We start from the raw sequence: 14392 nt of genomic DNA, 5'->3' as shown, positions 1-14392 counted from the left end.
CCTCACAATTGCGACAGACATCTCCTCTTGGCTTGTCCAGTACAACTTAGTGCGTGGTAATATATGATACCTCGACGATTCCAATTATTTTTTTATATCTGCCTCATCTGAGTAAATGTATGGTTATTTATCTCCTCAGCGTAATTATTGAGTAGCTCAAAATTAATTCAATTAATTTTCCATTGAGAAATAAGTGACGGAGCTCAATTGGTGAGTGGCCTCCATACTGAGTAATAAGTGTTTCTATTGCCTTTTTCACATAGAAATTCGGGACTCCTACGGAGGTAGATTCTATTTTTTCACATTTAGATGAACCACTGTTTGTTCTCTGCATCTTTCACCTGGGCGTGCGCGTTTACTGGACGATTTTTCTTTTGATACTGCTTGAGTAAAATGTGATTTACCTTGCAGCACCTCCTGCAATATTTGAAATACTGAGAAGATGTAATCCCCATTGTAGTCCCAAAGTTAAGAAAATATTATACATCGCCTCTCCTATCAATTTATATTCTTCAACTACCTTCTTGGCGCTTCTTATAAAGTATACGTCTGAGGCGTAGACATAACGGATAAAATTTTCTTCAATTTTAAATCTGAAGGAAACCCCTAAATAAATTATTTAGCAAAAAGCCGAGCAAAAACGGTATGATTGATATAATTACTGGATGAGAATTAAAGATGCATTTCAGAGGACAATTTCACTAATACGAACCTAACTGAAGCTAGATTATTAGCCTTACATGACCTAAGCGATAGAAGAAAAAATAGGTAACTCAGGATTGCGCGGAGAAAATTCCAATGAGCGACTAGAGGAACGGTTCCACCTTTCATCACAATCCTGCTTCAACAAATAGGTTCCTCACCCTCTCATTCTACCATCTCTGAAAATGAATGCATCTGAAGCTGAATTTAACGTCTACGAAGTAATCCTTTCACTCAACGATATGGGAATGACATTTCCCTGTATCGGTTCCACGTGTGCACGTAACAGTTTGTCTCCACGAAGTACCAGAGTGTTCGATGTAAAATTCGTACCGATGGCCATGTTGGAATTCAAGATGCCATTCACCCTTTACTATGTAAACTCACAACCTGTGAGTGCCAAAAATGCATCTAAACTGCCTCCAAAAGACTACGTTGTCGATTAAAAGCCATATTGACGATTGTCGTTATGCTTTGAGACAAGCCCTCTGGTCTACCATAGAATTCCCATCGTTGCGTAAACGCAACATTATTTACAACAACCATATTTATACCAATAACGACGAAAGTTCGTGACAAAAATAAACATGATGAATATAGAAGCTTAGAACTAAGAGAAAACATTACCTCTAGTAAGATCACGCAATAAATCTTTGTAAAAAAATATTTACAGTTTGTAGTGCTTCAACGCTTCGAAATAGGCAAAATTCGAAATAAAATAAAAATTATTATTTTAATGAATATTTTTCCAAAAATAACTGAATAAGAGCGAATGGTATTTCAGGAATTCAGAAACCCTGAGAAAAAATTATCCTGAGGCAAAGGTTTTTTATAATAATTTCAATTCAATAATGTTGCGTTTACGCAACGCTGGGGATTAATGGGTTAATTAGAAAACATATTTGTCGCTTGAATTCACATTTTGGGCTATTTAAAATAGATTCGTTGAGAAAAACATCGAGATTCCGCGGATGTCACGGAAGGTATCATCAGTATCATCGCGTCAAGTGTTGTGATTGTGAACTTGAGTGAAATACTTTACGCTATCTATTTGGAAGTGTTAACTTTTGCATTTTGATACCATTTGTGTGTTATTTCAAACTTTGCGTTGATATGACTTTGACTAAATATGCTTGATCAGTGTTAATTTGTGATATACCGTTGAAAGTATGAAGGTTTTCTCGTGTTGAAATGAAATTTTTGTAGTTTTATGATGAATAATTCATTAAATGTTTCCTTGTTTCGTGCAATCATTCTTTTTATTTGCCCCTTTCTACCGATGGAATACACGGTACGTACCTACTCACAATCAGTGCTCTTAAGTAATAATGAAAATCTATCTTGAAGTCCCGTACGGTGTTTGGTTAGTATGGTGAAGTAAATTCAGGAGTAATTTTACGGGAAGTTTTGTGCACCGGTAACGACGTCAAAGAGTGAGAGGAGTTAAGTGATGCCATTTATATTCTTCTAAAATATAGTAGCAATATGCTTTTCCTATTTCGTCGTTGCTGTCTGATGCTCTCAAGAGTACTTACGAAGGTAGGAGAGTTATTTTCATTATAAACCCCATTCTCAGATGCTCACATAGGGTATTGAAGTTAATATGAAAGTGAACGAAATGTCCACGTATATATTTCATTGAAAGTGCATCAATAGGCATTCGTTTTTATTGAAAATATAAATTAATTTCGGATCCAAACTTTACGAATCAACAATAGATACCTATCGTGTCTTGTTGTGAGTAATTTAAAAGCAAAGCAATACGTTACATACTTAAAATTACGGAATATTTATAATGTAAAATACCTTACGCTATTGGAACGCATAATGTAATATACGTGTAACATTGGTAAAGTTAAATACTGCTCCTACTATGTAAATTTTACGTTTCAAGTGTTTAATCAATCATTTTTATTATAAATAACATACAATTAGAGCGCTTCCACGGATCTAGCGTCGTAGATTAGGATTTAAAATCGTCAGCTTAGGCCGAAAAGTGTAAACAAAAGTCCGCCATGTTGCTAAAAATTTGTCGGTAGGTCCTACCGAGCGTTTTGAAATCGTCGGTATGTACCGACGGGTTTACCGACAACTGTCGGTGGGATAACGACAATCGTCGGTAAAACGTGTCACCTGAATCGCTCGTACCGAGACTTGTCGGTAGGACCGGCTTACCGACACCGACAATCGTCGGTACGGTGTACAGAATTCCGCCCCAGACTGTGGTTGTCATCGTAGCCACCTCGGTGGCTACGTTGTCATGCGGCAAGCCAAAGTGTGGCTTGCCATACACATATGCAACTATGGCCACACTTTGGAAAGCCACAACTGCCACAGATGATAAAGTTTTAGTTTTAAGGTTTTCGCAGCGATTAGATGCACTATTATAATTCATTTTCGGGAATACGTCTGCGTGCTATTAATATTTAACTCAAGTTTCGTTCCACTTACTGGGAACGTCGTCAGGAGAATGAAAATATAAACACCTATCATACCGTTGGAAAAACTGGTCCATTGTTGTTAAGGTATTTAAAAAAGTAAATATGATAGGTGTTTATATTTTCATTCTCCTGACGACGTTCCCAGTAAGTGGAACGAAACGTTGAGTTAAATATTAATAGCACGCAGACGTATTCCCGAAAATGAATTATGATAAAGTTTGTTTACGGTTGCTATAGATGCAGACTTGTTGATGAGTTATCAAAATGAGAGTTGGCTGATTTCATTGATATAAAGAAAGTGTGTTAAAGAAAGAATAATATGTATTTATTTCAAGAGAAAAGGCTTCCACATTATTTATTGATTTAATCTATTTCAGCGTCTTTCCGTGAGTACTGTGATGTTGAAATGTGGAGAGGATTAGATAGACTACCGTAAATGTTGTAATGACTAAATATGTGATTTTACCTGTTACAGATTGGTCCATAAGCCTAGCTAAAATAACTTGAGGTGGATGTGTAACATGTTATTGTCTCAAATCCAAGGCAATATTGTAATACTAGCTTATCTGCAATGTTGTTATGTTTTTTTAGTGGCTAACCTAGGCAATCATTAATGGTTATATTATGTTATTCATGGTTAATTTACTGCAATAATAAAGTACTTACAAACATCATTTACTGAGTAGGAACTTTTATTTGCATTTACCTTTCTGATACTCTATATCACAAAGTGCTACTTGGGGTATGGGTTGCCAACCAGAGGGCATTTTATCGTATTTATTATTTAAATTGATGGTAAATTAAAATTTTTGGTTCGCATCTAATTTTCCAAAAAATCATTATTTTTACATTGATGGGCATAGCTAGGATTGAAGGAGGCATAATAATACTATTAAAAAGGAATTATTATATGTATAAATATTAATATATTAGTGGTGGAGCATTGTGGCTAGCCAAAATGTGGCCATAGTGTGGCTATCCACACTAAAGCCACATTATGGCTAGCCACACTGTGGCCACAGTGTGACCGGGGGTCAAAACCATTATGGCGCCATAATGGCAACCCACTATGGCCACAATGCCTTGCCACAGTGTGGCCACAGTATGGCCACACTGTGGCCATAATTGTTGTGTTGACTGGGATAAGTATTATCTTAGAATCTCAATTTATTTCTAGGTCCGACAGAAACGATAAATTAAGAGGGATATTTGCCGAACGGATAGGGGTAGGAATTCGTTTTCCTGCGAACAATTAAGGACTAAAATAAATACTAGGAGGAACTCGGCATCCGCAAATACTTATCTAGTTTTTCTTTTATCTATTTAACGGATTTTGTTCTAATAATTTTCCTCACACGCCCATTGAGGCAGATTTCGGGGTAGTATGTACACGTAGATGAATTTTCCGTCCGTCGGAGGGAACGTTAATCTCCCCTCTCTCCTCAAAACCAAAAGATTTTTACTGCAAGCGATTGATTGTATTTTTAATACACTGGGCTTTCATATACATGATTTCAGAGCATTACATATCCTCTTCAAATACTTAAGCAGTTTTCAAGCTTCTTTCAACGCCGTAATGGAATTACGGGGGAGCGTGGTAGCCAAGTGGGTCGAGAGCTTTGATACTCATCAAAGGGACCGGGGTTCAAATCCCGGATTAAAACTCCGGACATCCCCGAACTAAAATCCTCGCTAACCCTGGGAAAGGAGCTAGTCCTCCAAAACTGCAGGTGTAAAATTCGCACTCTCGAAGCTTCATCTGGGGTTAGCTCTATCCTCACCTATCAAAAAACAAACATTGGGTTGAATCACTGAGAAAGAATGGAAATAGATGGCCACAAAATTCCAGCAATTAGCAGAAAAATCCTGAAATTTCGTCATTTTTCCTGGTTGCCTTGGTGACCGAACAACCAACCTCTGGTAATAACTCGAACCCACTTCAAACAGGGGCCGAGTCAGCTGGTCGGCGATCGCCGAGGGCCACGAGCTTAGCGCCCCCCCCCCCACAACGCTCGCGTCTATCGTGGAGAACATATGTATTGGAATTAATTCCTCATCTGCTCCATAAATAGCTATAGACACAGTATTAATGTAAATAATGATCTTATTAATCTCAAATGATACACGCCTTTGTTGTCTCTTTGACTGATTCATCTTATCCTGTAACTAAACAACAACTATTTACCCTTGTCAACCCTTTTGCTTATTTCTTTTAATTAAAATTAGCAACTGGTTAATTCACTAACTTCAACAATATGAAAGATGAAACATAAAAAGCTGAAATTACTCGACAAAAAATTGTTAGTAATTATAAAAAATTACGTTTTCGATAGTTGCTTTATTTACAACATACTCGGTGTAAAAAACTCATTTGAAATATAAATGAAATAAAATTTTCTGAAGAATAAAGAGAACCTGATGCTTTTTTGAAAGGGTTATTCGTAAAGGCTATTTTAGAGTTTTTTTAGATTTCAGTGCAGTCTCAATGAGCAAATTCACTAAATGTATAATAGACCCATAATTTATTGTTAAGGTTAATAGCTGTGGAACTTTAAATTTTCACAATATTTTTTTCTTACTAATTTGTTAATTTTTATCACCTTTTATCTAGTTATTAAGAGCCAGAAAGGCGTCAATTTCAATTTCCCGGCATGCAATTTCCGAAGTGGGCCCCCCCGGATCTCCCAGTAATGAGGGCCCCCAATCAACTCAAACCGCCCCTGATTTCAAAGATAGCATTATTGTTAGGGCTTTCGTGTAGTGATGGGCACTGTGCGAGTGAGCCAGCTCAAATGTGCGGCTCAGCAGATAGAGCTGTGAGGCGAGAGAATCTTATTTGGTGAGTCGCGACTCCCTCCCCTCCGCAGTCCGCACACGGCTCCCTCCCCTCCGCAGACCGCACACGGCTCCCTCCCCTCCGTAGTCCGCACACGGCTCCCTCCCCTCCGCAGACCGCACACGACTCCCTCCGCGCACACTGTGCTGGTTGGAGTCGTGCGCGGTGGGAGTCGGACTCCAAGCGCACACGACTCCCTCAGCGCACACTGTGCTGGTTGGAGTCGTGCGCGGTGGGAGTCGGACTCCAAGCGCACACGACTCCCTCAGCGCACACTGTGCTGGTTGGAGTCGTGTGCGGTGGGAGTCGGACTCCAAGCGCACACGACTCCTTTCGCGCACACTGTGCGCGGCGAAGTCAGAATCCCGGCGCTCACGACTCCCTCATCGCACAATGTGCGGGTTGGAGTCGTGTGCGGACTGCGGTGATATTCGGACTCCATGCGCACGCGACTCCTTCCACCAACATTTTCCGTGTTAGGCTCATCGCACGTTTGGCGGATCAAAGGGAGTACATGGCACTATTCGCGGATAGCCCACTGCTCACCTTTTCACGCCGCTTGAAAGATTATCGCGATCCATTTTCTGGGTAATACTCTAAATAATCTTATCGTAATTATCTCTCATGCATATTTCATGCATCGTGGAAGAAAAATGGTGGAAGATGCTCATGTACAAGTTTTCGGAAACGGCAAATTTATGAAAATAATACGAGACAAAGTGAAAATTTGTTCTAACACCAACAACTAAGATTAATCGAGGAAATTAAGTATGAAATGTTAACATGATCATGTTGTTTCGGAGAGAATATTTTGTTGCAACAGAATTTTTTGAAACTGTTATCTCTAAGCTCGGGAGACAAATTATATTGTCCATATTCCATGAAAGATATTACGTATCTGCAGAAATGGTAAGCTATGTCTCCTGTTAAGCATTACTAGACAAAAATCAGTAAGAAAAATTTTAAAGTTTCGAATACACTACGTTTAAAATTAAGTTGCATACCCATGGGTTCATTCAGCGGTGTTGCTGGTCGCGGGCCCGATGGCGAACCCCGACTCCTCCCACCCCGACCTTTTACTCCTTTGAGGAGGAGGAGAGGAGAGTAAATCAAATTCCAATCGTCGAGTTGGACCGTAACCGATTATAAAATCAGCTTCTAAAAATTTTTTAATGCGTACAACGCGGGAAAATCTGATATTTGGAAAGGTTTTGACGAATGTGTGGCAGGAGTAGCGCAAAAGCCAAATTCTCGAGCAAGCGGCATTGTGGAAGTGAACAATTACCTTAGTGAGCCTCTTCTGAATAGGACTGCTAACTCTTTGAAATGGTGGAGTAAACATAAATCAAAGTACCCCGAACTATGTAATGTGGCAAAAAAAGGTGCTTTGTGTCGTTGGTAGCTCAGTTCCCAGTGAAAGAATATTTTCTAAAGCTGGACAAATTATTACTGAGAGACGAAATAAACTTTCAGGGAAGAAAGTTTCCCAGACTTTATTTCTTTATGCCAACATGTGATTAATTTTAAATAAATATTTCATATAGTGATGAAGGAAATTTTGCATTTTAAATGTTCGCTCAAGCCCCCCCCCCCCCCTATCCACCTTCCCCTCCCTTTCTCTTGACCCCTCATTTCCCCTCCCCCAAACCGAGAAACACCTTTTTGAGTCGCACTGTGCGAGCGGCACTCTGAAGTGTGCTGTGAGCGGTGAGCCAGCTCACCAAAAAGAGTCGTTTATGCCATCACTACTTTCGTGAAAGAAACTTTGTACTATCGGGTAACTCCACGCAATCTACTACCTGCATTATAGACATGAGTTGAAAAAAGCATACCGCTTAGGATACTACACACGTGCCACTTCCTGCCGGAAACGGAAGAAAACATTCAATAACACAAAAAACAATGCATTTGGAGATATGCGGAGAAGAGGACGAATGTATTTCCGTTAAAATTGGTGTATTGGATTAACAGTCACATGAGAAGTAACAAGCATACTTGGCGCTGAAAACATTTCCGTTTTTGAGCAGGCTGGAAAAAAATGATTTTTTTCTGTGATCCCAAAAGATAGGAGAATAAAATGACTCATCATCATCATTAGTCAACAATCCTAAGACTGATTTGACGCAGCTCTCCATTTCTCTCTTCTATCTGCGAACCTTTTCATAGCGACGTATTTCTTCTCTTTTACATCCTTTATTACTCATTGTCCTACGTAACTCATTCTGGGCCGTCCCTTGCCCTTCTCCCCTTCCACTTGTCCTTCAACGATTGTCTTCATCAGACCATCGTGCCTCAAAATGTGGCCAACTTGGTTGTCCTGTTTACTGCTTAAGGTTTTTAGGAGGCTTCTCTTTTCTCCCACAATTCTTAGCACTTCCTCGTTACTTACACGGTCAATCCATTTTATCTTCATCATTCTTCGGTAGCACCACATTTCTTATGTTTCCACTCTTGACTTCTCTGGTGCTGTCAACGTCCAAGCCTCGCTTCCATAGAGAAATTTAAATTAGTTAGCTGGAGGAAAAAGTGGGAGTGAATAAAATGGCTGCAGGAATAAAATTAGCAGCAGGGAGAGAGAAATTCTCAGAGAAATCCCAGTCTGATCAGGAGTTTCAAAGTATCTGAGTCTCAAATTAGTGGAGATGTGACATCTCAATTGAATTAAGGAGTTTCGCAGGCAAATAAGAGTTGAAAAAAGCAGGCCAAAAGGTCAAGTAAGGAATAGCTCTTGATCAGAGTGAGGGTGTTTATCCACAAATGGTCTCCTCCCTGGCCTCCTCCAGACTTCCTATTTCCTATAGCATTCCAACGCAGGGGAAATGAAGTATTCCTGGAGCTTTCTTCTATTTCAATTTATCTGCTTAATCCCACCTAAGCCCAACGTGCTAACGTCAACGTTTCAATGCCCGCTATTTTGTCATCGATTCGGTCGTACTGAGGGAAAAGTGGGAGAGAAAGTGCCATATTATCATCCCATGGTTCACACAAGTTGAACCGCTGCTTATAATGGGCATGTGCTTGACGAGTCAGCTCATCCCGTGGATTTTGATCAAGACCTGTTTCATTCTCGCTGCATTCTATGGTATGCCTACTGCTTACTGGCATGCAGTGACACCTTTGAACTCAACCAAACTCTCACAACCTTTCGTAAAAATCTGGTTCCCAAATTTGCTTGTTTAGAGGTGTTCCAGAGCAGTTAAATAATTGTGAATATGTAGTATTATTTTCCAGTCTCTACACTCGTTTGATATTTTTTCTTGATTTGTAGTTTAAATATCTTGTTCCACCAGGCTTGTCAATGTCTATTATTTTTAAATTAGTTAGCTGGAGTATTTTCAGCTCTATTTATTTTGTGCTAGGTTGTTATTCAAAAACTTCTGTGTCAATATGCCAGTTATTTTGCTAATATTTTTTGGTAATGCTTGTGTGTGAGGTAAGAATTAGGTACATCAATTGTGGGTTTTAAAATTTAATGGTCTTAGAAAGGGGTTATTCTGTATCAAATTTTTGTGGTTTGTTGTTTAGGAAATGTGCAAATAACATGCAGTACCTCCTGTTTCCATAGTTTTATTCAATTCTGGTACATTTAATCCTGTTGTTTTCTAATTGGTTTCAGCTACCTGTTGCTTTAATGTTTCCAATTATAAGTTTAAGAACTTTGTTAGGTGGGTAATCAATCCTTATAGTGTTAGCATCACTATCTTATGAGGGTGGATCTTTTTCAGCCTCCCATCGCTCATCAAAAACACCATGAATTTGAGAGGAGGGTACAGCACGGATAGCCTCTCTCAAGTCATTTCTGACCATAAGTTTTTAGTTTAAGGTTAGTAGCAATCTCATAAACTACACTGCCTCAATTGATTCTCCTGCCTAGAGTGCATTGCAGAGAGACAGTAAAGCTCACCAAATGGCTTCAGCATTCACATGCCTTGACCAAAATCCGATAAAAGAGAATTTTTTTTAATGCACTGTGGCTAGAGTGTGAAAGTGTGTGAAACATTACATCCATTCCCATTCAAAACAAAAGAAGAGATATGCTGACTTCTGGAAGTATTCTGATCCATGACAACGCCCGTCATCTCAGCAATGATGCAGCCCAACTGCTGCTCCTTGAGCAATTTCAACGGGACATTTTCGATCACCCGCCATGCTATGCCAGTGCCTAGTACCGGGTGACTTCCATCTTTACGCTGAAATAAAGATGTGGCTATGAGGGAAGCGTTTTCAAACGGGCGCTGAGCTTCAGGATAAAGGCATAATTCATTGAAAGTCATTGGCGGCAACATCCTATGAGGAAGGTATAGTAAAGCTTGTCCACAGATACAATCAATTCCTCAATCGCCTAGGCGATTATGCTGAAAGGATACCACAGGTGTGTTCAACATTTGGCAATGAAATAATTTTTTATTGAACACTTCATCTTCTATTCATGACCCACCACAGGTTGAAAAAAAACCGCCCTCATAGTATTTATTTGTGTGGCGTTACGGTCACTCCCCAAAATTTCATTTCCTTGACATCCTGTCAGGAATGGAATAATTCTTGAGTCAAAGAAATTTTCCCTCTCTTTCCTTTCGCCCCTCAGTGAGCATGCACATTACATAATAAAATGGATATCATCTAGCGTACAACTCAATATTCTCCCTAATAGGATAGTTTCCTTCATCAAAGAAAATGAAAGGCATTGATTGCGATTCATTACCCACCATTAGTGTATTCATAATATACAAATTATTTGGTTTTATAAATCCCAGTTTAGACGAAAGGCAATGGTCAATTTTATCCTCATTTGAAAGGCCAATTTTATCCTCATAGGCCAGGTTGGCGCCCATGCGATTCCACTCCACGTGACGCCACAGGGATGTAGTTTCTATTCAAGTAGATAGGAGTTTTACATCGTCTGAGATAACCAATGCATGCATGAGGCACAGAGCTCAGGGAAACATGTCTTAATAATCACCTATTAAAACTGCCTATGGTCGTTTATTTGATAAGGTATTAATAATCCTTATTTAAGCCAAGCGCTACCAGTTAGCAGGGTACTCTGCTACCTGCTAGCATCCTGCGTCGTATCAGCGCTCAAAGCCTCGCCCCAAGGTCACCTCACTTGTGGCAGTGGGAACCAGAACGACGTCACACACGTTTTTCCCAGCATTCATACTTAGCTGTCGCGTTTTCACACGGTTGAAAATTTTCACTTTTCATTTAATTGCGGAAAATAGATATCGTCATTTAAAAATCTAAAAGCGTGAAATATGTACTCCAGAAGTAATAATCTTCCGATTTAGGCAATAAAAAAATAATAGGAAACCATCCTATTCCTGCTTTCTCATAATTTTACATTTATCATAATAAATCAAAGCCATTCTGAGCAGGGAAGAACCAACATTTTCCATTATATTTAACGTATTATATGCCCAGGTGACCATTGCTATATGTATATATAGCATAAAGATATCAGCATTCAACCTTTTAAACAAAATTTTGAAGCTTAAAATTTTTTGGCCATTAGCTCTTTCATAGCCATATAAGAATTTCAAAGAAACTGTCTTTTACTGCAATTTACCACACAGTTTTTCTTCCTTTAACGTTTTATACCAAATTATTGGTATTTCTCTCTTTAACAACTCTGCTCATCCAGCTATATTTTTCCTGACAGCAGTCAATTCCATATCCCAAAGCGTTTTTTGTGAAGATACTTGTTCGCCTCCCTCCCAGAATCACCGGTGGCATTCTCCTCCGACACTGTCTCACCCCATGGCTTGCCACGCGAAAATACAAAAATCCTCCCTCATGAAGCAGGCCTTCCCTGCTATCGCTCCCTTCCCCACCATCCTCCATCATTTCCCTGATATTACAGTAAAACCCCTATGTAGTGAACCTCTTTACATCATAAACCTTCATACCACCCCTACAGTTCCATCAGATTTACATGTAAATTTATAGGCAAACCTCTATGTAGTGAACCTCTTTATCTCATAAAACCCCACTTATCATACCAAGGAGATACCCCTGAGAGAGCCTAACTACCTCTGCAAATCGTACCGAGACAACTAGAGACCAATAATTCAGCCACGATTACGTATATATATGGAATGTCATTTTCAGCAATAAATGTTTCACACTTATTTATTTTCTTATACACCTTTAATATGCTGTAATTTTCACGTTAATCATTAGTTATGGCCATTTTGTTCCATATGAAAATATAATTAACAGTAAATAAGAAGAAAGGTATCTGATTATCCTAATCATTTTAAGTGACTGCTCAATTAAGAGAGATCACATCGTTTTCTCTCGAATCATGGTAAAAATCATGCGATAGCGCTCCCTTTCTGTAATTATTAAATAATAAATATATGTTCACTAATGCATGCATATATGTTCACTAATGCATGCATACACATAAATATAATACATAGTTTAAAAGACAGTAGTGCCATTCATTTCCGAAGGATATGAAAAAATGGTGCCTATCACTGAAACCTCTCTATAGTGAACCTCCATACATCAAATTGCCCAAATTTTGGTCCCCTCGATTACGATGTAAAGAGGTTTTACTATATTCTTGGCCTTTTCTCCTCCCTGGAGTCACTCCTCCCCGTAGGCAACCACCATTCCACTGCTCTGCCTCATATCACCACCAGTATCACAGATCCCCTGCCATTGCCCCCTCAACCGACCACCCCGTCGACTCTTTCTCATCCATTTCATCATCACTACATTGACAATAATTTCCCTCTTTCCCCCACTTCCTCCCTTCTAACCGCTCTTTTTCCTTTTGCATGGCAGTCGGAGTCGGATCCATTTGAATCCTCCCCCAATGGCTCCTACGGTACCAGACTGTACACTGATGCGTGTGGCACTTGGGCATTTTTGTCATTTGATGACTTTAGGGTGCTGGGTGCTTTGTCATCTTCCTTAGTAGTGGGTTGAGTCTCTTCCTCAACATCAATCTCCAAATTTCTCCTCCTCCAGTTAATTAGGGCATTTGCATAGCCACTGGCATCTTTGTCAGAGCAATTGATTCTTACGTGGCCAATCAAGGTCCACTTGCAGCCCACAATTGACTGAATGTCATAGCGGATTGCGGCCCTTTTGCCAGCTATGCAAGTAATACAAAGGATGTTTTTCTCCAGTAGTTTTTTGACAGCCTACGTGCCAGCTAGCATTTGATGGATAAAATCCCCATCCCACTCCTTCTCTGCTTATCCATTTATGTTGTCGTATATTACAAGTTTTTCCTTCACCTCCTCCTCCCTCACTCCAAAGGACAATTCAAGCACACTTTCACCATGGCTGCACATTTCAACATCTCATCCACCTCAATCATTGCCCTTTCGTTTTCCTTGCAGGGCAAGAAGCACTCCTTTTGTATCCCAGCCTGGATCTTCTTCATGGTAACACCATTACTGAAGTTAATACATGCACACTTCCTATTTGCACCAAATTGTATTCCATAAACGGCCTTTACCCCAGCCCCAAACTCAGAATGAAGGAATTGATGGAATAGGCCAAGGGGTGTCGCCAAAAGGTTGACTTTTGCCAAATTAACACATTCAATGTGGGCCCGATTTTCATGAACGTCATCAGATACGGTCGATAAAATAGGAAAGAAAAATAGAGAGTGGTTTCCACGCCATAACATCCATTCAAATACTGCTATTTACAAACGGCACACACAAAGGGTCGAAAGAGGGAAGCTTGCTGAAGGCCATGCACACGATCGGAAGACTCGGAAGTTGTTATTAGTCACATAAGGAGGAGGTGGAGAAAGGCCCTCTGCCCGACCGACAGAGCACGCGTGCCCCGCACTGAATGTGTTAATCCATATGGTATTCTTTCACTCAACCGACATACTTGCAGGAGTGGGGACCCAATGACCCAAAAAAATAAACACAGCATGCTCAACACATCCTTTAAGTGTGGCCAATTTTGTAGGGAACAGCAGAATGTGCTCCCAGTGGTCGTCTCAATCAGTCACAACAATAAAAATTTCAAACACTAACTAGCAGGAGCTCCGAAAAACATGACCAAATGCTTGGCGTATTGAATATGGCATGGTCGTTGGGAAAAATTAGTTGGGGTTGGCAAATAGATGGCTAAGGTTGACAGAGCTGAAAAGCAAGTACTACACTTAGAGGGGAGAACCACACAAAAATGGTGGAAGTACACACAAATTTGCAGTTTTGTTAAAATATGTAGGTAGAGTAAATATTTGTATGAAGATTTTCACAGCTTCTTTTATCAATGTTGGTGGTTGCTTTCGGTAAATGCTGCGTAGGTAACATTATCTGCTCAATGTTTCACTTCTCATGCTGGGAGCATTTTCAAGAGAATGGGAGGGAAACCATTCTTGTCGCGAGCTTATAAAGGTTTCGTTAACCCATTGTTGACCCGATTTGTATTTTCA

Source organism: Ischnura elegans, chromosome 9 (genome assembly GCF_921293095.1).
Source record: "Ischnura elegans chromosome 9, ioIscEleg1.1, whole genome shotgun sequence".
Lineage (NCBI taxonomy): Eukaryota > Metazoa > Arthropoda > Insecta > Odonata > Coenagrionidae > Ischnura > Ischnura elegans.
Note: the sequence above shows the minus strand (reverse complement) of the source record.